A 23,151-nucleotide genomic window follows, 5' to 3' on the forward strand; every position below is an offset into this window, starting at 1 on the left:
CAACTCTTAAATTACCTGATGGGGGAGAGGATCTTAGCAGAGACTGCACGAGTAAGGAAACCTGTGGGGGCTTTATTCCCTGACTCTCAAAAACTTCAGATTTATCACTGAACGCTGGGCCTCTGCATCCAGACCGAATTACACCACTGAATTACAGAGCAGAGCATTGGGAGAATTAACTCATCAGTGGCTGCAAATTGTGAATGCAAAGTAATAATCATCCACTTACAATCCCTTGTTTGTATTTCCATCTCCATGTGGAAATGCCCTCAAACTAAGACAAGGCACGGAGCTGGGCACCGAGACGGACCTGTCGGGAGCAGAGAGAGCAGCCCACCTCCTGCAGCCACCCACCAGGCCGTCACTGCTCAGCTGGGGCAGCAGTCCCGAGCTTCTGCCTGGCTTCTCCTTTGTTTGCTCAGCTCTTTGTTTGCAGAGCTCCCGTGTGTTCAATAGAATTTAGCTATAGCCTCGCTGTCTTGGAAGAAAAACACTATTTTGTCCTTTTTACGGCTGCTCTAAATATAACTATTGGAGCAAGACAATAGTCAGATAAAGAAATGCAGGCAGTGTAAGCAAAAGCCTCTTCAGCAGGTCTCAAGTCAGCCAGCCTTCCTTTCTTTTGTATGTTTTAGCTAACAGCCCATTGAATTAACAATGAGAAAAAGGGGAACAAAGATTTAATGCTACTTGTCACTGCTCTTTAAAAGATATTAATACTGGTATAAAAGGTCTGATTTAAAGCAACTGAAACAAGGATGTTCAGGTAAGCCTTCTGGTTTGCCTAACTGTCGCTTGAATAGTAGATGCAGGGTAGGGGGCTCAAGGCTGATGGGTCAGCTGTGATCACGGCCTGTGTAACTCTCCGTTTCTTTAAAAGGATTAAACTGGTTGAAATAATTCACAATTTTGCTTGTGTCGTCTTCATAAACTGCCCACTTTTGTTTGTAGCTGCACAGTGAAACTGACCTGAGAACTGATCTGCCTGAAAACAACCTGACCAGAAGACTTAAAGAGGCTCTTCCCAGTTTCCTGACCTTGCCTACCCTGCAGTCAGATGGGCAGAGGTGAAGGTGATCTGGCAGCAGAATAAGCAGTCACTGGAGGAGTGCTTGAGCCATAGCTGTCACCAGAAAATGTCCGGTTGAACTACAATCTCACAGAACAGTTTCAAGGCAGTTTCACTTCCAGTGAGATTTACAACAGATAGAAACCTCAGGAAGGGCTAAACTTTGGTCTTGTCCCCCACTGAAGTGAGTGGGAACTGAGTTGGTCCTCTCCTGAGGAGCTCTGAAGACTCCTGTGATGTGGAGAGACAGCAAACCTGAGTAACTGTATATTTCCCTATGGAAATCATTGTGTAAGTGCATCTGATGCATAATGCAGTGCAAATACAGGCTGCTGTAATTGCATTCAACAATTGATATTTTTAAACGTAGTTATTGTCGTATCTGGTCCCTTGAAATCGCAGGCCTACATGATTCAGTGTGAAGGCCCGGCAATGCCTTTAGATTCTGACCTTGTACCTAGGGGATAAGTCCTTCTTGCATGCTGGAGCCATGCGGGGACCGTGAAGCACACTCATGCTATAGCATAGAACTAGATAACATTTGCCTTTAAATTTCCTTGCTATTTAAGAATCTACCTCAGGATTTTTTGAAGTGATAAGTAGGTGATAAAATAATAAGCAGAGTTGGCTTTGCATGCTGTCTGGCACATGCAGAACAGTATTTTGTCAGCGAGCACCTAAGCAGTGGTTGTATCTGAGGGAGACAAAATCTGAAGTGTGCACAGAGCTGGCTTTGAGGGCCATGCAGCTGTAAATGGGGACGCAGACATACTGCCTATGCCTCAAATATATCATGCACAGAAAGATTCATATGAGACAGAGCCCTGTGTAATATGGATGTGGAAAAAAGGAAGGAAGATGCCATCAGCTTCCTCTGACTGCAGCAGTGTGGCAGTGCCTTACACTGTGACTGGCAAAGGAGGATATTAAAACAGCATGTCCTGCCATTATGCACAGCAAAGGGCGGTTTGTGAATTTCTGCGCAATAAATGCATTTGAATATCTAATTTACGTTTCTGTAGCATTCAACTTCTGTTCTGAATGATATTAGAAACTAGGGATTTAGGGAACTTAGTCCTTTGTGGTCATTCTCAGTATTCCTTTTTCTTCTACCTCCTTACTATTAAATAGATGGAAGCTTTCCTCCAAGTCAGTACTCTTTGTGTTCAAGGTCTGAAGCTGGAGAGATGGGCTGCTTTGGACGTGGTAGCTTTGCAGTGGGTCAAGGGGCATTGGGGGAAACCTCTGGCAAATTGCTGACATGGGAGAACTCCCAGGGATTGCCCATCTGGCTTTGAAGCCCATATTTCTGCACCTGGCAGAAAAAGGAACATGCTGTGGTTGAGACAGGAGAAAGAGAAGTAAATACAGTTGGCAAAACATCCAGCACATCAGGAAGAGCAACTCCCATGCTGCGTGTGCTGTGCAAATGTTGGCACTGGCGTGGAAATCATAGAAGCGTAACTGCTTCCATGGAGAACTCTGATGTTTTGCTTCACCCTAAATTTGGCCTGTTATTAATATCCTCTGTCCCCCTTGCAGAAATGATCCATTGCTTGATGTGTCCCTTCCTATGTAGGATAATGCCATTTGATGTGTCTGGGGTGAGCCTGTAATTAGTATTGCTTCCTTTCTAAATCCTTGACCAGCTACATGAGAATGATTTAGCTTCCTCTCCTCTCACCTGATTTATCTGTCTCTTTCTGAATGGAGAACAGTTTTCCAATCAGAGTGCTACTTTCTTGTGAACATTCCCGAAGTGCAGCCTGGTGTGTGTTTTCTACTGACATGAAACCTGCTGGTAACAGAATCCAAACTGAAGTATTCTTGGCTGATCAGTAATTCATCTGCTTGTAATTCATTCATCCTTATTTCACCATTTACTTAATGAGGATAATAGGGAGCATCAAAATCTAAAGACTGATCATTTTTTAGAAGCAAGCATCTGATGATATTTATTTAATAATAGTGACAACAATAACCTTAATTTTTCGGGTATTCCTGGGTATTCCCCCAAGAGAGTTGTATTTTAATTATATTTGCCACAGGGACAAATTAAATCTCCTGGATTTAGTTTATGGCATTCACTTTGTAGAAGTAAGGAGACAGCTATCTTCATGTGAAAATCATCTGAAACTTTTGGAAGCTCCTAGAAATGGCAGAGATGAAGAGAAAATAAATAGTGCTGATGATATTTGGTATGACACTGGTAATTCTCAGGGGGACTCCGCAGTGTAGTGTGCCAGTGTGGATGTTCTTAGCTTTTATGAAGGTGACAGACTTGACCTGTCATGTACTAGTTACACCCTGGACAGACTAGAAATGTCACAAACTGCTAACAGTTACTACAGAAGATAAAAAAGCATCTCTTTGGAAGGCTGTGGCACTTAGAAAGGTGGGGGGCAAACCACTTTCTACTCTCCTTAATTTTTCACCCCTTCTTCCCATATGACTGTACATACGTACCAGAAATTTTCAGGAGAAGAAAAAGCAATTTTAACGAGCTTAAAAATACCAGATTAAATAAACGCATGTCAGTGACCATGTAGTGTAGTAAAACAAAGAGCACCTGCAGACAGCTTATATTCATTCCTTAATTTCAGCTTGAAGAAGAACCTCAGGAAGTCTCTAGGTTCTTATTTGTTTTATTATTTTAGGTAGCTGTTTGTTTTCAAAGGAGATTCAGCTCTGAGAAAACACAAAATCTGACTTGCCCACCCCATGTCCCTAATGGTATTAGTCCATATCTGAAGTGTTCCCATGATACACATGATGAACCCATGAACCGTGTGTTCTTTGTAGACTGGTATGCAGTGTAACATGTTACTGTGTTCACACATGATGGTAAAGAGCCGCACTTGTTTTTATTTCCAAGGAACTTTTCACCATCTTGTTAGATCCCATTTTTGCCGGGATATCCAGCCAGCTCCAACAATACCAAATCTTCAGCAATAGTGAATCTAGTTCATCTCTTGAAGTAAAAGCTGCCAGTTCAGACTAGCACCAGTCTAAAATCTGTGTCTGCTGAACCCTCCCACTGCGTCATTTTATAGTTTCAGGACTTCAACCTCCATTAAACCGTGTCCTTTTTTTCACCTGCAGGCTGAGTAGTCCTCAGCCAATTCTCACAGCTTTTCTTGCATGAGTCCAAAGTGAAGGTAGCTGTTCCTGGCTGCCATTTCTAGGAAGAAAGAGTGCAACTGTGTCTGTGGAGACGGAAATGCCTTAACCAAGTCGTAATGGACACATCAACGTTAAAAAGATTAAGGAAAGCTTAAGAGAGGCCCAGACAGGAGGGTTTTGAGGAGGACCTGCTTACCCTGTCTCCTGCAATGCTGGGAGACCCTAGAGGAGAAAGGGGATTCCTGAAGAGAACAGTTGCCAGACTGCCTTAGCAAGGAGCTGAAGCTGCTTGAAGTGGGGTGGGATTTTCCCAGACTCGGTTACAGTTCAGGAGTGCTTCTGTCTGTCTTGAAGTTTGTGGAGGATTTAAGAGCTACCTGAAGATTAGGCATTATAAAGTGTTTGCTGACAACTCTGCTGCTTAAGGAATATCCTATTTGAAAAGGATGCCAAATGAAGTTATTTTAACTCATTTTCATGAATGTACCAGGAGATCTCTACCTTCTCATGGGTAGTGATTTGTATGTGAAGTAACCATGGACAGAGTTGTTCTGCCTTGCTCTCAGCCTGTCCCACACCAATTCCAGTGAAGTCTCCCAATGGCATCACCTATTTTTTGTAAATATACATAAAAATTTTTAGAAGGAGAATGACCATAAAATGTGCATTGGTAATGTTGGTCTCTGCTGCCTTGTAATACACAGCACATTAGAACTGCAGGGAAGCTATGCATAACTTTCCCTTCTATTTTCTTTCCTTTTAAAGTAAACATTCCTCAAGGAAGAGAGTCCCACGTCCTCTTAAAGGAAATGTAGAGCTAGTCATTAGTACTGGCTCAGCTTTTAGCACTTTATTGTTGAAGGTACCTACTGGTCTCAAGAGGCATGGCAAGCTGTTTCCATTCTCTAATTTACAGGAGAGATGAAACGTGCAACCCGCTGCACATTTGGTGGTGGCAAATCTGCAGTTGGAGCCTTCAGTCCTTGCTCTGTCAAGTTTCTTCTTGGGGAAGATGCACACGTAAAGATTTTTGGGATCATAGTCCAACTGTCATCATTGTCTTGAGCAGGTAGCTTGATTTCTTTCTGGAGAAAGCATTTATGTTGTGAATGCCTAATTAACTTAGAGATAATGAGGAGATGTAAATCATTGGTTATTATGAACACGTCAAGGTGGCTTATTTATTTTTTCTTCCTGAATTCCACATGTGACAAGCAGCATCATGACATGTCAGGTCAGGCTGCATCAATCATGTCTTGTTACGTTACATCAGGTGTGCGGGATGGTGGAAACCACTCACGGGTCAGGCAGGAGGCTGAAGAACAATTCTTTTACAGCTTGAATGGGGGAAAGAAGGTTGGGGAAAGGGAGGAAACTTGGGTAAAGCACAGGATTTCTTTTCCTGAACAGATGGCCAACCCACCCACCATCAGGTGAAGTCAGATAGGGCTGCGTACGGAAGGCAGGGGATACAAACTTCATCAGATGGGTTGTTAATTTCATAATTCTATGAGAACCTAAGATGCAAAAATGTACCAGCCTCAGGAACAAAAGACTTTCAATTCAGAGTTGGAGAACTTTTCCACTTTGTTTGTTTGTTTGTTTTTCTCCAAGCTTTCTTGTCAATAACAAATTCTGACCTTGTTCTCAGCAGAGGCTTGATGGATTTGGAGCAGTAGGTAATGGTAGCTCTTGCTGAGGTCTGACTTCTATGGCCATCCAGAAGCATGGAAAATGGTTTTGATCTCACCCCTCCTAGGCCAAGATTAAAGATGACTGATGCTTCTTTAAGCTCTGAGCATTTTCACAACAGATTGAGATGTGGAGACACAAGCAAATTTTCAGGTAGGAAGCCTAAAAGCTTTAGCAATGCTCAACATTGAAATTATTTCACATATCTCTGATAGTGGTCATAGTAGTAACAGGGGGCTTCAGCTTCTTGTGCAGATTTTGCAGCATACTCAGGGTATCTCAAATTCGTATAGGAATAAACTCTGATAATAGTCAGCTTTACAGTACGTGTACCTTAACATTCTGCAATGTTAGCTGGCACTGATCGGACTGTTGAATCATCTCTGCCAAAAGATCTGTCCAAAACCAGAGCTGTGCAGAGATGGGGTCATCCCTGAGTTTTCTTAGCAGAAATGAAAACTGACTCCAACTTTCAACTCTGATTAGAATTGAACGACAGGAATAAAAGCAGAGCAGGTTAGTTCTGATTGGCAATACTCTTACCCGTGTTTTCACTGTCCATTTGTTATCTTGTGGAATGTTGAATAATTCATAGTAAAGTATTCTTAAGATTAGTGATACTAAAGAACATATCTGGTCATCTCTATATGGAAAGTTCTCATTTTGCTCTGTAGAATAAAATCTGGCCCTCAGAGTAAATAACCAGCAACATATAGATATAATGTGGTAATCTGAGACAACTGCTGTGATTAAATGGCTTGGTGAAGAGCAACCAATCAAGGAATCTCTGTGCTACAATTTTCTTAACGTCGGTAAGCAATAGTAGTACAAATGTACTGTAATGAGATGCTCTAGAAGTATCGTCCATAGCCTCATTGGTCATGATATGAAAATGATTATCTCAGATCTGAGACATGGCAGAGTAGGTGGGAGTCCCTATGGGGAGGTTTTGAGAGATCCATTACTCTGTATGGAGATGTACTTGCATTTGAAAGTTCTGAGTATTTTGAGTATCTCAAAGGAACTTTGAGGGTCTCATAATAATTGTGGGATTAATTTATTCTCAGCCTCTTTTCACTGAACTGACTTTAGATGTCAAAGTTTGAGTGAATTAAAATAGCATATATATCTGGACTTTTCCCTTTCCTGAAGGTATTAGCATTGCAGACAAGTTTAGATGTTAGATCTTGGCTTGCTAACAGGAGGCTCAAAGATACTGCAATCTGGCCTCAGTATAATGAGCCCCTTTGTTATATTTAAATACGATCATACTATCCTATATACAGCAAAGAATTGGGATGTTTTATATTAACAATGCACCAGCACTAAAACCTCAGACAACTCTAAAAAGGCACTAATTATTATTATTAGTGTTTTACACTAACAATAAATGTCAAATGGAACCCTGCAAACAAATAACTACCTGTCACTAAGTGAATGAAAAGCAATCTTAGTAAAGTGAATTAAAACCCAAACAACAGAAAGCTCAACAGGCAAGCACCGCTGGGGTGGCTTAACCGGGTGTTTGATGCTACTCCTGTTACAAGAAGAGCAGGATGTCCTTGGCTGTGACAGTCCCAATAGTCCTGTCTTTTCATTGACGTGGAGGGCACCTGGTTAGTGGGAGGTATATGAGCTGATATCAGCTGAAGTGCCTCAGCTGTAGGAGACACCTAGTCATAGTAAATGGAAATTGGATAGTAGTGAGGATTTAGCTGTTTTATTTACTGTATTAGTTGCAGCATTAGAGAGTTTTATTGGTGGACAATTTAAAGTTGGACACCAGAGTATGTGTTTGTTTGGGTGACATTTCTCTTATATTTTTCAGAGTAATGTGCATCTCCCAAAGACTTATTTTTATAAATTGTACATTTTATTTTTCAATCTTCATGTATCTTTGATATCTGATTGACATTTTCAGGACACTCTAATCCTTTCTACTGAAGGAAGCTCTCACAGTGGCAGCTCTGGCAATCAGCTTCAGAGAGCTCTCGATCTGTTTTTATGATGGCAATGAGGTGTGTGACTGAGGAGCTGAAAGGAATTGAGATCTGGTGGGTGGCAGGACAGGCTTTCATAGTGACAGAGTTTGCTTCTCATGTAGACCTGTTTATAAAACTCACATTTTTGGACCCCAAGTCTGCCCTCACACTGATTTGAGTCTGATAGTCCACTAGCCTCAGCTGAGTGTCAGCAGTATAAGAAATAAATAAAGGAGTTGAAAATTGGACCCATAGCCTTAATTCAGACCACACAGTGTCACAGATAGCAATGAAATTGTGTGCACACTTAATACACGTGATCTAAATATCTTTTCTGCTGGTGAGAAAACAGGGGAGTGTTCTGATGTCAGTGGCTCTCAGAACCAGATCTCTTATGGATTCTCATGACTCTGCTTTGAGGTAGACCAGAATGAACTGTGTGAGAAGGAAGGAGATGGATGTGAAATCAGCAGTCTGTGTACTCAGTAGATTGTCCTGTGCTGTGGGTGACAGTGTGAAGCAGTTCAACTACTGTGAGACTTTCTGCCTCAACCTTTCCTTCTTGTTTGGAGAAGTAAACAAAAACAAAATATCCCTGTCTTGCATCTGTCCTTAAATGATGAGGAATACCAATGGAAACCCATAAAACCATGACACTCAGTGTCATCAGGAGCTGCTGTTTGTCCATTCATCTGTCTATAAAAAGTGCAAGTCCTTAAGCATCCTCACCTCTCCCTACATTCATCCTTTTTTCCTTCTCAGCTCTGCCTGCTGGAAATAAACATTGTAGAAGTCCGTTCACAATGGGTTCATGACTGCAGTGATCTGTGTTGTGATTTATCTTTAGTACTTGCCAAATAATTCTTGGTAGGTCTGTCTCCTCCGGGGATGAGTGATGGAGCGGCATCTACAGTTCATCCAAGAACCAGAGTGTGAGTTGGTGCATTCAGATTTAGAAAGAAAAAATTCTAAGGCTCTCTCATTTGCTTTTAACCTTTAATGAATATATGAATCACATTGTGGTTTTCTTAGCATTATTTTGAGCTCCACATCAAGTCAAATGGTCAGACACAGAAGCGTGAGCTTTCCTGTAGGGATCCTGGCAGTTCTTAATGGTTTATTTGCCCCAGCCTTACCCAAGCATTGCATGCCTGAAATGAAGAGCCTCAAGAACAAGAAATAGGTAAAGATGAACCTGAAATTAGCTGAAGACTGCATGGAGAGAGATCTTTGTAATGGGAGAAGAACTCTTGTTGCTGATTGCCTTTTGAGGTAGCAAAGTCTATTCACAAAAGGAAAAATCATGTCTCAGCAGAAGGAAGCTGAGCCTGTCCCTATAAGCACTGCAAGGGGAAAGTGATGCATGCCTAAGCCTCCAAACAGGAGCGGTGCAGCTCTGCGGGACTCTGGTGAGGAGGCAGCAGGTCAGGAAGAGGTGACCAGAGTAAGACTCTTGGTGTGGGGTTTTGAACAGAAATGCTCTCAGCGAACAAAACTAATTAGCTATCCATATGCTGCTTGAGGAATAACTAATCACAAGTCAGGATGCAAGTACGCTTTCATCCTTTTATCTCAGTCCACTTCTCTGAGGCAGAGGTACGTGCGGTGACAGGTCAGTAGCAGAATGCATATAAATACTTGAAAAGCAAAGTTAATGGCTCACATCACACTGAAAGTGCAGTGCTCCCATTAAACTGCTAAATCCAGTTCTTGGAAACCTCCCTGGCAGCAGACTGAGGGAAGCAAAGCTTGGAGATAAACTCATGCAGAGGATTGCTTTTTAACAGAGAACTCTTTCAAAATTTCCCACCAGGCGTCAGCAGCTCTTTAAACCATGCTGTCTATTTTGAGTTTTATTTAGATTAACAAATTCCACACCCTCGCATACAAAAGCAGAATAGAGTGAAAACACAAGCTGCCCTAACAGAGCAATATCCAACAAACATTATGCTACTCAGAAATATTTGCTGTACAATCCTCCCCACAAAAGGGACTTGTTCAGCCAAAAGATGTCAGATAGCATCTTGCTGAAAGCAATGGTGCCAGTGGAGCTTGCTTCCAAGTTCATACAGCTGATTTTTTTCTCTCCATTTGCTTTATGCTAGGAATATCAGCCTTTTATTTCTCTGAAGCTTTGAACATAGGTAATGAAATAGATGGGCTTGAAGCTGGGCTGTATGTGCTGAGGAAGTGGACTCCTGTGAAAATGGAAGATGATGTAGCGTGCAGTAGAACCTGCTGCTTTCTATTTAACAGATACATTCTGTTCGACAAGGTTGGCTTGTGAATGCATATTGCTCCCCTTAGTCATTTGTACTCCATTAGACCTCCAGGAGCTAACAGAACTTACAGAAGTATGTTGTGTGGCAGCATTCCATTTCTAAGGGAGACCTGGGCTATTTATGGAGGGAAACCCCAATGATTTTTGAGTGACCCAGCTTCAGTTTGATGCATAAATGTGGCAGAAAAGGCACGCAGGTGTCGTGTGGGACTTACTGCCTGGAGAGAATGGGAAAACTGAGCAAGGCACTTTGCTGTGTGTCTGGGTGACCTGATACAGAATATCTGTAGCAAAGCTGGGAACTTTTGTAGGACAATGAGAGTTCCAGTCCAATATTGAATTAAATGAGTGCTGAAATACCCTGTTGCTGGTACTGCGGTGTTTCAGTCTCTATTTTCTTCACATCCTCCTGAATCTTTCTTATTTACATGTTAAGGTCTGAGCCTTTTTCACTGTGGAGTTCTAGTGCACCTAATAGATGCTCTGCCTCCTCCTGTTCCCAGCTTTTGTCCGTAGCCCCACAACTTGGATTAAGGTGGTTCTGTCTTTAGCACAGGTAGCTTTTTTCTTGGCTTAAATGTCACTGTGTCAGGATAATCTGTTACCAGGGCCGTCAGTTTTGATTTGTGCATCAGCAGTGTTGTGTCAGTAACCAGAGAGTACAGTGCAGGGTTTTCCCAAAAACTTTTATTGCTGATGTTGCTAGAAAATTGTTTCAAATTAGCTTCAGTCTCATGAAAGTACAGAATATAATGTTGTGTCCTGCTTGTAAACAAAGTGGTACCTAATAATTTCAGTGTGCAGCATTGGATGGTTTGGTTGTTCTGAGTTTCAGTGGAGCTCTGATTCCTGAATGCTGTAAGTCACCTTTACCTCACTGTTTTAAGGCCAAGCACACCACAGGTGGGTGGGAGAGGAGCATGTTTGGGGCAGTGATGAATTTGCCTGCCTGTATCTGTCTGTCTTGTCCTTGAAAATGAAGCTCCTCAATACTACCCTTATAAAAATAAACAAGTCTATGGGACAATTCCTGGAGAGTAGGTAATGCCATGAAACTCAGATTTGTAACTGGAGACAAGCAACTCAAGTTAATTAGTGCTTCAATCTAAAGATTTATTTTAGCTCATTATAGATACTCAAGCTGTTTGCAAGTTGCAGGGAGCAGATTTGGTTAGAATATAGCATTACTTTCCTTGGCATTTCTGAAGCCATGAAGGATTTTGGTTTTTTTAAATATCAATGAGTGTTTCTAGGAGTCTGTAAGATCCTTGTGACTTGAGGGTTGTAGTGTAACTTTTAATGGGATACGGTTTCAAAATCTTTATTTGAAAACTGAAGACACTTCTTAAAGGGTAAAGAAGACAAGTGTCTGTCAAGAGGAAGTGGGAAGTCATGTTTTTATATTATGCTCAGGACGTGCAACATGTCATGCATGAGGATTAACAGTTGCACAAAGCAAGTATGCAACTTTTACTGGAACAGTAGCACTTTATCGCCACTTTACATCAATTTAAATGACTACAGAAGATAGAGGGCAAATGGAGAGAGTGTATTCAACATAAAGGCTCTAGAGAGCAGAAGGAAGCTGAATAATCTTCTGCTATCTTACAGCTTCATATTAGTAGTTTATCTTATCACACACACTTACAATCCATACTCTGCATATTTCAACTGCAGCTCAGCTGAGCTCTAAATGCCACATCCAGGAAAGCCAACTTGCTGGTGTCCCTTTAAAATCAGCTTAAACCTGGCACTGTAATTTACACCACTGTTTGTCACTATTTAATTTCCTCTGACTCTCCCATTAGTTTTACCTGTTCACATCTGTTTTGAATGTATCCCTTTCAATTTATTTTTTTGATTACTTTCAACGCATAAAAATCTGAACTGGTAACAAATTGTGCAGGTAATAAGACTGATCCTCCAGCACGCGTGTAGCCAAGGATTTGATGACATTTCCATTATACAGGTGTAGGTAGGAAGGAAGGAAATGGCTTAATACACTGACAACTAAAAGACTGAAAATGCAGAGAAAGTTAAAGCCAGATTAAAAGCTAGGTAGGTGTTGGGAGAGACTAGAGAACTTTCTTAAGAGAGTGGTAATAATACCTCCTAAGACCTTCAGGGGGGAAAAAAGCCAGATTTAGAGTGTTCTAGATAATGTCAGTGACTGCTTGAGAAGGTTGCCCTGAATTGCTTAAGCAAGTTTGTTTCCTGGGATCTGGCAGGCCCTGCAGAACAGCATGAATTCTGAGTCTTTAATGCATTGTTTTTGCAGAATGGCTGTATCACGTTGTTGGTAACATCTGCCCCTTCTGTGTCCCTCAGCTCCCACCAGGAACTTCAGCACGGGGCCACATCCCAGCACTGTGTCGGCAGTGGAACTGGAGGGCAGCCCATGAGAGCCCACCTGCATGGGAGAAGACTTTCTGGAAAACAAGTTCAGCCTTTCTATCTCCACATGGCATGTGAGAATGAAAACTGGCACGTTTGGAGCAAAGGCCTCCTTGCAGTCACTGACAGGTATGCGCTTCTTCCTTAAGGGATGAGATGGAAAATCCCAGTGCTGGATGGGTAAAAAAGAATTGGTTATTGATAGATGGGGTGAGTGGGATTTGGAGATGCGGAATTGCTGTTGGAAAAGCACCTGGCGACTCTGCTGCAGCAGAGCACACTGGGTTATTCATTCTGTGGGAAGGTGAAAGTCTTTGCTTTTGAAATTGCGCCTTAGTGAATAATCTGGAACATTATGAAAACAGTGAATTCATCTGTTCGTGAATAGTGTGGATATTTTTGCTTTTGTGCCATACCCATCCACAGCAATATTTTTTGTATTAAATACTATGAATCCACTTCACCTGTCAGCACTATTCAAAACACAAAATGCTGCATGAATAGGAAGGATGTTCTGGGATCTCTCAGATGATTACTGTTGCTAGGAAAACCACTTCCTGATATCTTTGTGCTTGGTGTCTGTGTCTCTCTTTGTGTACAGCCTGCGGTGACAGGCAAATTCATATCAAGGCACAAGGAAGAAATAGGAAAAGTTTAGAAATGTTTAAAGAACGCTGCTTAAAGTTAAAAGGCGGATGTCATTGCAAATAATAGTTAAGAGTTATGATTTCTTTCCTATGTGGGATTATTGGTATTAAATTGGAGAGAATTGCAGTGCTGGTTATGCTGTGACTAAACCTGATACAGAATTGGGTTGCATTAAAGCTGAAAATTGCTAGGGCTTCCAAAATGCAGTTTATGTATTTTGTATTGTAGTAACCGAAGGGTCACAGACACTGGATTCTGCTCCCTATTTGTCTGCTCGAGAGGTTACTTGTTCTTTTCTTTTAATTAAGTTTGCAAGAGCTAAATGCTAACATTAGCCAGAGGGCTTATATATATATATATATATTTATATATAGGTTTGTAATTTTGGGTTTGTCTGTGCGAGCATAGAAATCATAGCAGTTAATCTGCTGTGACTTAATGTGCAGAATGCTTGCAAGTGTGAGATAATAAGAGAAACCAATATTCTGGAAGTCATAGTGTGAACAGAAACCCTGCCTTGTTTTATTGAAGTCATTGAGACTCGTATGCCCTATTCTCAGGACAGTAATGTTTTGACTGGTTGAAGCTCACCCTTTAAGTTGTGCTTTTATATTGTGGATTCTAAATTAGGGGGCTGGTATTGATCTCATCTAAAGAAAGCAATGCAATACAAATGGTGCCAGTCAGGAAAAAGAGTGCTTTGCAGACTTCTGCTGTAAGCAGTTGCTTTGCTGTTACTATTGCTGCCTGAGCAGATTCCCACCCCATGCGGTGTGTGTGAGTGTTGATGTTCTCTGCAGCGTCATCTGGGGACTTAGGTGGAGTAGAGCTGAATTGTCTGACTTGAGATTAGTAAGTATTTAGGCTGATATTTTTAAAGGAGTTGGGGAAACTGCAGATAACATTTTTGTACAAAGCATTCTTTTCATCTGTTTGATACTTGCTGTCCCAGTTGTCTTGATTTTTCTGTAATGAAATTAAAAATCTCATAGGAAAGGAGTTTCTATCTAAACCAGATGGCTATAAGTAAACTTTTTCCGCTGTTATCAACTAGAACTCAGACATTCCTCGAAAATTCTGGCTAATTGTGAGTGGATTTTATCTGCTTTGCCATTGCTTGGTGAGTTGCACATGTGGTTATTACCTCCTGCTGAGGCCAGTAAGCTGCATACAGGTTGGTAGATGAGCACTGTGGCTGAACACTTGCAATCATTCAGCTGAGTAATGGTTCTGTGCAGGCCATTCCCCATGATGTGTGAACCCCTCTCAGCCCATCCATGGGAGGGACCAGGAAAGAGTTGGCCTTTTTCTGCCACGTCTTTGGGGTTTTGTCTTCAGAAGCTTTGTGTGTAAAAGCCTGGTGTGCTGAGCAAAACAGCAGCCACTGCATGCTCTCACCCAGATGTTGTCAGTAATTCTTTCCTTTTGATGGCAAATTTGCTGCTAAGCTGTGCTGAGCTTCATTTCTACCAGCTGAATAAGAAGATGCAGCTGTACAGGATGGATCTGCTGCTTGATGGATAGATGAGTTTTTATCTCCTGCAGTTGGCTTGTACTAGTCTGAATGTACCATTTCCTCCCAGAGTGAATGGCTTGTTCTGCTGCCTGCCCTAAGGAGAACAATGGCTCCCACTGGATGCTTTGTCCTATTTTTTCCACTCTCCAGCTACAACATCCTTTTAATAAACCAGCTCCCAGCCAAGCACAGTCTTTCTCCAACACATTCTAATTCTTTAAAATAGCAGAAAATTTATTCTGTTCTCTTGGGTCTTTAAGTCCACATTTTAAAATTCGAAGAGGGTAAGCAGAGTATCCTTTGCTGTTATACAGCCAAAAGAAAAATATCTTCTTAAAAGGATCTAGCTAAACAGTTTTAATTATTATAGAACACAGCGGTTATTAAAGGGAGAAGTTTGTGTGGAATGACTGTGGATGAAATGAAGATTTTCTGGCTTTCCATGAATTTCACTTCCCTTTTTTAAATTATTTATGTTATTTGCTTTACAGTGTAGTGGACTCCTTTGTTCAGTAGCATAGAAGGAACATGTTAAAACATTCCTCCTGATTTATTTCTGGTCTCGTGAGGACAAGCAGGAAAAGGCCACATACAGATGGCAATGAATGACAAGAGCAGGGCTGTAGAAATTGGGCCCTGGATTTGTGTGCCATAGCTCAGTGATTCTGTGGGCTGTTTATTCATTTTGTTTTTCTGAGACTTCTCTGCCTTCCTTCCTTTGTGCTTTTTGTCTTTCCTTTGTTCAGTTGGACCATCCTTCTTCAAGGATGCGAGGACCAAGACCCCATCAGATAATATAAGTGGTTTCCTAGGGGTGGTCTAATGATGTTGTGATGAAATAATTTGAGTAGACACTGAGTGTCCTGGAACTTCCCAGGTGGAGTGACTGAATTCCTTCCCTTTTCTCCCCTGAGTGCAGGAGTCCCAAATTTTAAATCATTACATGGTAAATTTACCCCCACCCACCTATTGCTTTTGCTCCTACTTTTCTTTTTTCTCCTAATGAGTCACGATATATAATTACCTTCTGTCTTTGCATTTAGTGAACATGCCAGTGCAGAAGGATTTAAGGAAAAAAAAAGAGCTTTAAAAAAGGCAAGGAAATAAGCAAGCATTGGAGACTGGTTTGGCACCCACTTACCATTCTTGCTTTTGCCAAGTGTAATGAATATTGCTTTTTTTTTCTTTTCTTTTCCTATGGTATTCTGAAAGAGGATTAAGTAAACTTAGTTATATTATTACATCCCTCTGTGCTGTTGTGCATTCATGCAGGTTTTTGTCAGGCTGTCCAGCTTTACGGGGCACAGGATGGAGGTGGGATGAAAATGGCCTGCTCTCAACCTGAAATGCCTTGTGTTCGAATCAGTTATTCAGCCTTGCGACGTATGCTAGAATAGAGCAACGTGCTCACTTCACACTTGAGAAGGGCTGCCTGTGGGCTGGGGCACATCTTATCATGGCCCCTTTACAGTGGTGGTTTCACTTCTAAAAGAAGTAGACTGTTGTAGGTCTACTTCTTTTCTACCTCCGAACCTCAGCCTGCAATGGGGAAGTGCACATCCAAGTCAGGGCGCCTTGGAAGTACCCTAAATGCCAGATCTTTCCTTCCTTCTTTTTTCCCCCTCTTTTTGCTGTATTTCTTGCTGCATGTATCTGTGACAGTGAGGGAGGGAGATGTTTGGGGCAGCTTATTAAATAGTGGGAACCATAAGTTCATTGTCACTTCAGGAATTTGTTTTTAAGGATTGTGTCTTCTTACTGACGTGGGGAAGAATGTAAAAGCCAGCTCTCTCAGCCACTGCATAATGAATGATTGAATAGCAGAAATTCAATAGGGCTTTTTCTGTGAATAAAATGGCAAAGAAAATAACCATTTCTTTGGGATAACTCGTCCATTCATGGATAGCTTCTCTCGGTAAATAAATATCTTGCCACCTGCAACTTTGTGCTGCTAAAGCTGTTGTGTAATTTCCAGTATTTTCTGATAGCTTCTGCAATGAGTTAAGGAGAATGTTGTTTAAAGTAAACAAAAAGAGAAAGAAAAGAAAAACTTACATCAAAGATATCAACATTTCTCCTCTCTGCATGTTTCCCCTGAATATGGAGTTGGCAAACTCTCAAATCACTTTATCATGTTTGAACTTGGAAAAATGTATGATAATACCAGCTGAGCTAATATTTAAAGAGCTCTTCACTTCAGAATTTTATTGTCTCTCTCATTGCTTCTCAAGTCTTCTGACAGACACGGAGTGCTGTGGATGGCAAAGGCAGCTGGAAAGGGAGGCAGAAAGTTGTTTGCACCTAAGCCTGGATCAGCCAGGTCTGAGTTGTCCCCCTTCGGATCTCTCTGTTATATTTATTGCAGTAGTCTCAAGGACTGCTTCATAGCCAGCTCTCAGGTGTACCACCATGTACACTTCCCTGCCTCACCTCCACTTGTCCAGGATCCTCTACTGTCTCCAGGAATTTGCTTGCTGTGCTCAGGCACCAATAGTTGCAGCCATAGGCTGGAGCTTGCAGCATCTGGTTAGGATGAAAAGATCTCCCTCACACAGATAAAATAGTAAATTCAAAGAGGATTATTTGTGGTGCTGTTCTTTTTCCCTAGCGTTCCACGAACCCCATTTTTGTAATAGGTGTCATGGTGGTGCCTTCACCTTGCTGTGAACCTCCCAAGGCTCGAGGAAAGCTGAGGAGTGGCACTGTGAGAGATGGATGTGCAGCAGGTGAGCGGCTGTCAGCACATTGGTGATGGTTTTTTTAGGCTGCTTTCTCACTGGCCTCTTATGTGAGCTGAATTGATAACAGCAGGAAATGGTGGGAAAGAATAATTATTAGAATCTTGGAGGTCCTTGAAGGCCTGAGACATTTAGGAGGTGCTTTGAAAATGCTCCAGGGCTTGCTTGCAATGTGGAATTGAAAGTGTTGCCTTGTGGCATTGGACTCTTACCTGCCTTTACCCTATTTGTCACCACATCAGACAATCAAATCAGGCTTTGGCAGATGATCTCTGGAGGCATTTCTCCAAAACACTTAAAGGTTAATATATCCTCAAAATCAAGTGGGCCAGAGAGATAAGGATATTTTGGCTTTCCTTCATGCATGGTCTGACCCAGGGAAGTGCTGGGTATTTTCCCTCATTGCACCTCAATCCACGAGTGCTTTGGCATGACTTCAGGATCCTTGACCCTTATCAGAACTGAGCTGTGGGTTGATATTTCTACGTGTAAAGTTGATGTCTGCTCAAGGGTTAGCTCAATTAACTGTAGGCAAGACTCTCTCTCTTCTGCTTGCAGCTATTCTGTATCTTAATCCCAATTTGTGGGAGTGAAACCTTAAGTATATAATTTCCTTCCTGTTACATTATTTCTTCCAGTACAGGAGGTACCCAGTGTTTGTCATTTAGGAGTGTCATATCATTACATTGCATATTGCAGTGTAATGATGTGAAATGATTAAATGACAAAATGCCAGTTCACTGCCAAAAATTTAAAGTAGCTTACTTTTATTTGCAGATGGGAAAGCTATTATTAATTTCTGTATGGGCTTTGCCAGATAACACAAAGCAGACTGAAGAGAGAGTTGTATTCAAGGCTTTCCTTAATCTGAATACCAATAGTAGGAGTGTGATGTCCGCCTCTAGTCCTCACTTCAGAGCACATGTCCAGTGCCACTGGTGTGGATTGCCATCCATTGGCCTGTTCTCCTGTCAGTGACAGTAGATGTCAGGAGATCTGGGTGCCCTTTTTTGCAAGGAGAAAATACTCAGCGTTAAAGTGTGTTTTCTGGGAAAAGCAGTGCAGGATGTTTTGTTCAATATTGTGTCTTGGGTTTGGTATTCAGAAACGCTTCTTGCTAGAATACAGATAATCTAAGTATGGCACCAAAACTGAGTATGACTCTGTTCTTAAAAAAGGATGATGGGACCGAAGGCAGGATAGGTTGTTGGAGCAGGTGTCTGGAGTTGGAAAGTTCTGTATCCAGGGTGAACACGGCTAAATTGTTTTCTATTGCGAAGCAGGTAAACCTGAAGTATCCATGTGTCTGGCTCTCAGCTTTTGGGGCAGCTATTTGGCTGTTCTCCAGACAACATTACTCTGACATTCCTCCAGGTTTCATTCAAGGAAAGATTCCTGCAGTGGAACTGGACAAGTGGCAAAATCTTTTGTCTGCGTGGTCACTCGAGGAGAAATGCTCTTGCACTGGGTCATGCAAACCTGCTTTAGTCACAAAGGTGCATCTTGGTTGCAAAGTTTCCATACGTTTTGCCTGAGGAAAAGATTACTGGGAAATGCATTGGTTAAAGTTGACACAATGACATTGTTTGCATGCCTACAGCTGCACATATGCTTGTGCTTTGCTGCACTGGGGCAACAAGTCATGTAGAGCGCTTTCCTTATCATAGATAGGATAATACAGACGCTTCATAAATTAAAACTTGATAAACACATGGAGCATTTTTGGCTGGTACTACAATAAAATCTCAGTTGTTTTAGTTATGTTTTACGGAGTTTTATCTTGCTTTGTTAGTATAATCCGTGCTCAGAGTAAAAGATGAAAAAACAGGCAAATGGTTTGTATTTATATTTTATTAGATTTTCTTGTCACGTTGAAAGTCACTTGTCTGTTATAAAAAGTAAGGTAACAGAAACCATCCCAAAACAATAATGACTTTATGGGTTTATAAACAATAGCAGCATGTTTGCCAAGATGGCTAGTAACTGTTTGGACCTGTCTTTTTAGCCTGACATTTTTTCTAAGAAGAGAAAACACAAGAGACAAGTTTCCTCTCCTAGCACGTTGGCAGAAGTACAGAAACCCCATTCTTAATGTGATGGGACTCATAAATGGACAACTATTCAACTAATAAAACTGTCAAATGCGTTCATTGTACATGTGGCTAAAAGGTTAGACATTTAAAGGGCATCACCATGCTAAATGTACTGCTTTATGTAAGGACTGACTTCCCATTAATTTATTTACCTAATCAATGAATTGCAGTGCTTATGATAGACTTGGGTTTTACTTGTTTTCACTAGCCTATGTATAAGAAAATAAGAAAAAGCCCTTATGTTTTTTATTAAGAAGGAATAAAAAACCCAACTTTATTACCTTACACAGTAAATTTTTATATTCTGAGTCTATTTTAAGTCCTTTTTCCAACAATCCCCTGGCACATAAGATTTTCTCTGAAGCCCATATTCAGTCCTAGACGTTGATCTCACTGATGTAATGGTGAAAGATTACATCTTTAACACTGATGGACTCATGGATTCATAATGGAGGCCTGTCAATTGTACGTGAAGACCATTGACACTGAGCCAGGACCATGTGTGCAGGTTTCCAGGTATGACCTGAACCCACAGCATCCACCTGTGATATCCCCAGCGTGACAGGGCTGCCTATATCTGCTGCTGCTGCATTCTTACTTGGCTTGGCTTGTTACACAGTGTGGAAGTGCCTTGGTTTTTGTAAGGGAGAAGTCACTGCTGATTTCAGCAAAGTGATCCAGCACTGAGATGAAAATATGCTCCGCTTCCGTCCTGGGATTTGCTTCTGATAAGTGCCTGTGTCTATCAGTTCACTTTCAATCATACAGGAATAGAAAGTGCTCAATAACTTAAAGAATCAAAGCATGAAGGATGAGCAAGAACCATGAATTCCTCTTGCCTCTTTTTGGTAGAAATGAATGACACTGACTTAAAGAAAATGGGCCATATCTGTCCTTGCCATAATTCTGCCGGTTCTAGTGGATGTACAGCAGAAATAAAGCAGATTCCCTGCCATTAAGGACTAAGCAGAAATAAATGGCTTAACTATTGTTAGCCTTGATTTCTTTCCCATTGCTGAAAACTGTGATGCTTTACAGCCTATTTCACTGCAAAACTCAAAAGGTCAAGAAATGAGTCTATTCCTATCATCGTTTGAATGTTGTGTCCAATAGACTATTATGGAGAGAAAAAAAATTAAAAAGCAAAGTTAAAGAAAACAAATCCCTCTCCCAAACAGCTTCGTAAACAGTCTCTTATTCTGTACAATCCTACCATTATCCAGCAAGATATCTGCAATCATTTTCTTTTATAGTTAAATCACTTCTGTACAGCTGATGTCTACTGTGATCAAAGCAAAAAGATATTTTATATTGAAATCGTCTTTCTTTCCTCTTTCATTGTCTTTTAATTTCATTCCGTATTTCCATGTGACACACTTTAAGGGGAAAAAAAAATGTATTTTAAGAAAGGGTTTGGTGACAGTCTGGTTAGTGAACTAACTGCATGATCTAGAGTTTGGAAAAAGGTCATCTTAGTTAGTGCATTTCTACATACTCCATTTTGGCTGTAAAATGAGTGTAAGACTCATTTTTCCTGGAGCCAGTGTCAGCTGGGCAGTCCTTCACCTGCTTCTGAGGTTCTTAAAGCTTTAGGGGGCTGTGTTACACACAAACCTGAACAGTGGGTGTTTACATCTTGCTGCTGGTTCAGAGCCTTAATAGATAGCCTTAAATTTCAGTGGATTTTTTCCTAATGATATGTCTGGCCATCACAGAGGAGGAACGTTATGCTTTACGAAAGGATGATGTTTCTTCTTGTGTACTGGTCCAGAGTTACTCTTCAGCTATTTTTTCTGATATTTATTTTCAATAGCACTTAAGAAAGAGTCACCTGGGAGACCTCAGCTGAAATCTTCTATGGGCTGTTGGGTGGGAGTCTCTGTGCCCTCCTTCTTCCTGTTAGTGCCGGCCTCACAACAGATGAGTGTGGGAGTCAGGGCTGTCCCATGGGAATGGAGGGGTCACCTTTCTGCTTTCCTGGATTTGGATGTAAAATGGGTCTGAAATCCTACAAAAGCCATGAGCTGTGGAGCAGTTGTCTGCATCGTGGCTCTTGTTAGTTTAATGCATTTCATGTTGGTCTGTGCATAGCAATGCACTTCCATGGAATTATTAGCTTGGCTTAGGAAAAGGTAACAAATGGGAGCATGTTCTTCCAAGCCAAACATGTTTGTTGTTTTTAAAAAAAAGGACAAGCATTTTTGTAATGATTCCTGTATATATATTTATACATAGATGTATATGTGTATATAGTTGCTGATGCTTTGATCCTTTTTTAAAAATATATATTGGGGTCTGAGGTTAGCATCCCTAAAGCAGTGCTCAACTTCAAGTAATGCATTATATTTTGAGCACTGTATGTTTGACAATACATTTCATGCCTCATTTCCTGCCAGTTGTGAGCTCTAGTAAATGCTCAAAGAGCAAATTCACATTTTTCATGTCAAAAAGCCCTATAGTTTGTTCCCTCTAGGACATCACTGGTTAAATAGATTTCTGTAAGGATGTATTCTGTTCACACTATAATCTGTTGTGACACTAAATCTTAATCCGTCTTCAAATTTCCATTGTTTTTTGTGGTTTTTTTTTATGAAAAGATTATTTCTAAAATATTTTATATATCACATTCATTTTCTTTGCTAAGAATTAATTGCATAAGCAGTGGGTATCTGACCACTATTAAGTCTTCTATCATAACCCAAAATTAAGAATTTAATGCGGATTATTCATAACATCTATCCAGTTAATTCAAAGTAATTTTTCTTTGCACTAGGCAGAATTTACACTTCCTTGGGATGAGCTTACCTCCGCGTGAGATCTCAAAAGGAAGCCAACCTGGGTTGTCCCGAATGTTTTGGAACACTCGTCTCACTACTCTGCTGTAGATCTGAAGGCTTTGCTGTTTCGTGTGACCCATGGCTTGGTCCTGCTCCTTCCTGGGCAGCACATGGCTAATAGGGCAGTGCAGGAAAATGTGTTATAAAGGTATTTGGCCCCGTGAAAGGCAAGTAGATATGTGGCTCTGCTACTAACCTGGGTAGGCAGAGAATTCTCTTCTTGTAGCGTTTTATACAGACTTGTCATACAAGCAAGTTACTATGGAAGTCTGGAAGAGTGGAGAATAAGACCTCATATTTCAGGGTTCTGTCTTGTTATTTTAAATTAGCTCAGCGAGGAGCTGCCTGGAAGTTTTCTGGCAGTCATAATAAGCTTCTATGAGAAAGACCTATGATGCTGGAACGGCTGGGTTTATTTCATGATTGCTTCTTATTATCACCATATCACTCATGCTGGAGGGCATTTCAGGAGGGCTCTGCTTGGAGTGTAGCCTGGGGTGCTCAGGGCTCCTCCCAGCGGGGCTGTGAGAACCTCCAGGGACAGAAGTGCCTCGACCTCTCTGGACATCCTGTTCCTGTGCTTAATAATCCTCTGAAGAGTTTTCCTTGTTTCCATTCAGAAAACTCTCAATTTCAGTTTGTTTTTTGTTCTACAACTGTGTGTTGTGGTAAGGAGCCTGGGTCTGTGTTCCATCCTGGTGTGCTGGAGGGCTGCTCTCCGTCCTGTAGCATCAATGCTGGACTAGAAGTTACCAGAATGTCACATCCAGGCAAGTGA

The 23,151-nt window shown here is 41.3% G+C and overlaps 1 long non-coding RNA gene across 1 annotated transcript in view; it reads left to right on the forward strand.

Moving 5' to 3' along the window:
• The window catches only part of LOC146757862 (uncharacterized), a 197,732-nt gene that overhangs the window by 19,291 nt on the left and 155,290 nt on the right, over nucleotides 1-23,151 (forward strand). The window contains exon 2 of the long non-coding RNA XR_014935835.1: nucleotides 12,476-12,670. This is a non-coding gene — a long non-coding RNA (uncharacterized LOC146757862). The remainder of the gene's footprint in view (nucleotides 1-12,475; nucleotides 12,671-23,151) is intronic.

Source organism: Coturnix japonica, chromosome 19, assembly GCF_054131305.1.
Source record: "Coturnix japonica strain WE chromosome 19, WE-NBRP24, whole genome shotgun sequence".
NCBI lineage: Eukaryota > Metazoa > Chordata > Aves > Galliformes > Phasianidae > Coturnix > Coturnix japonica.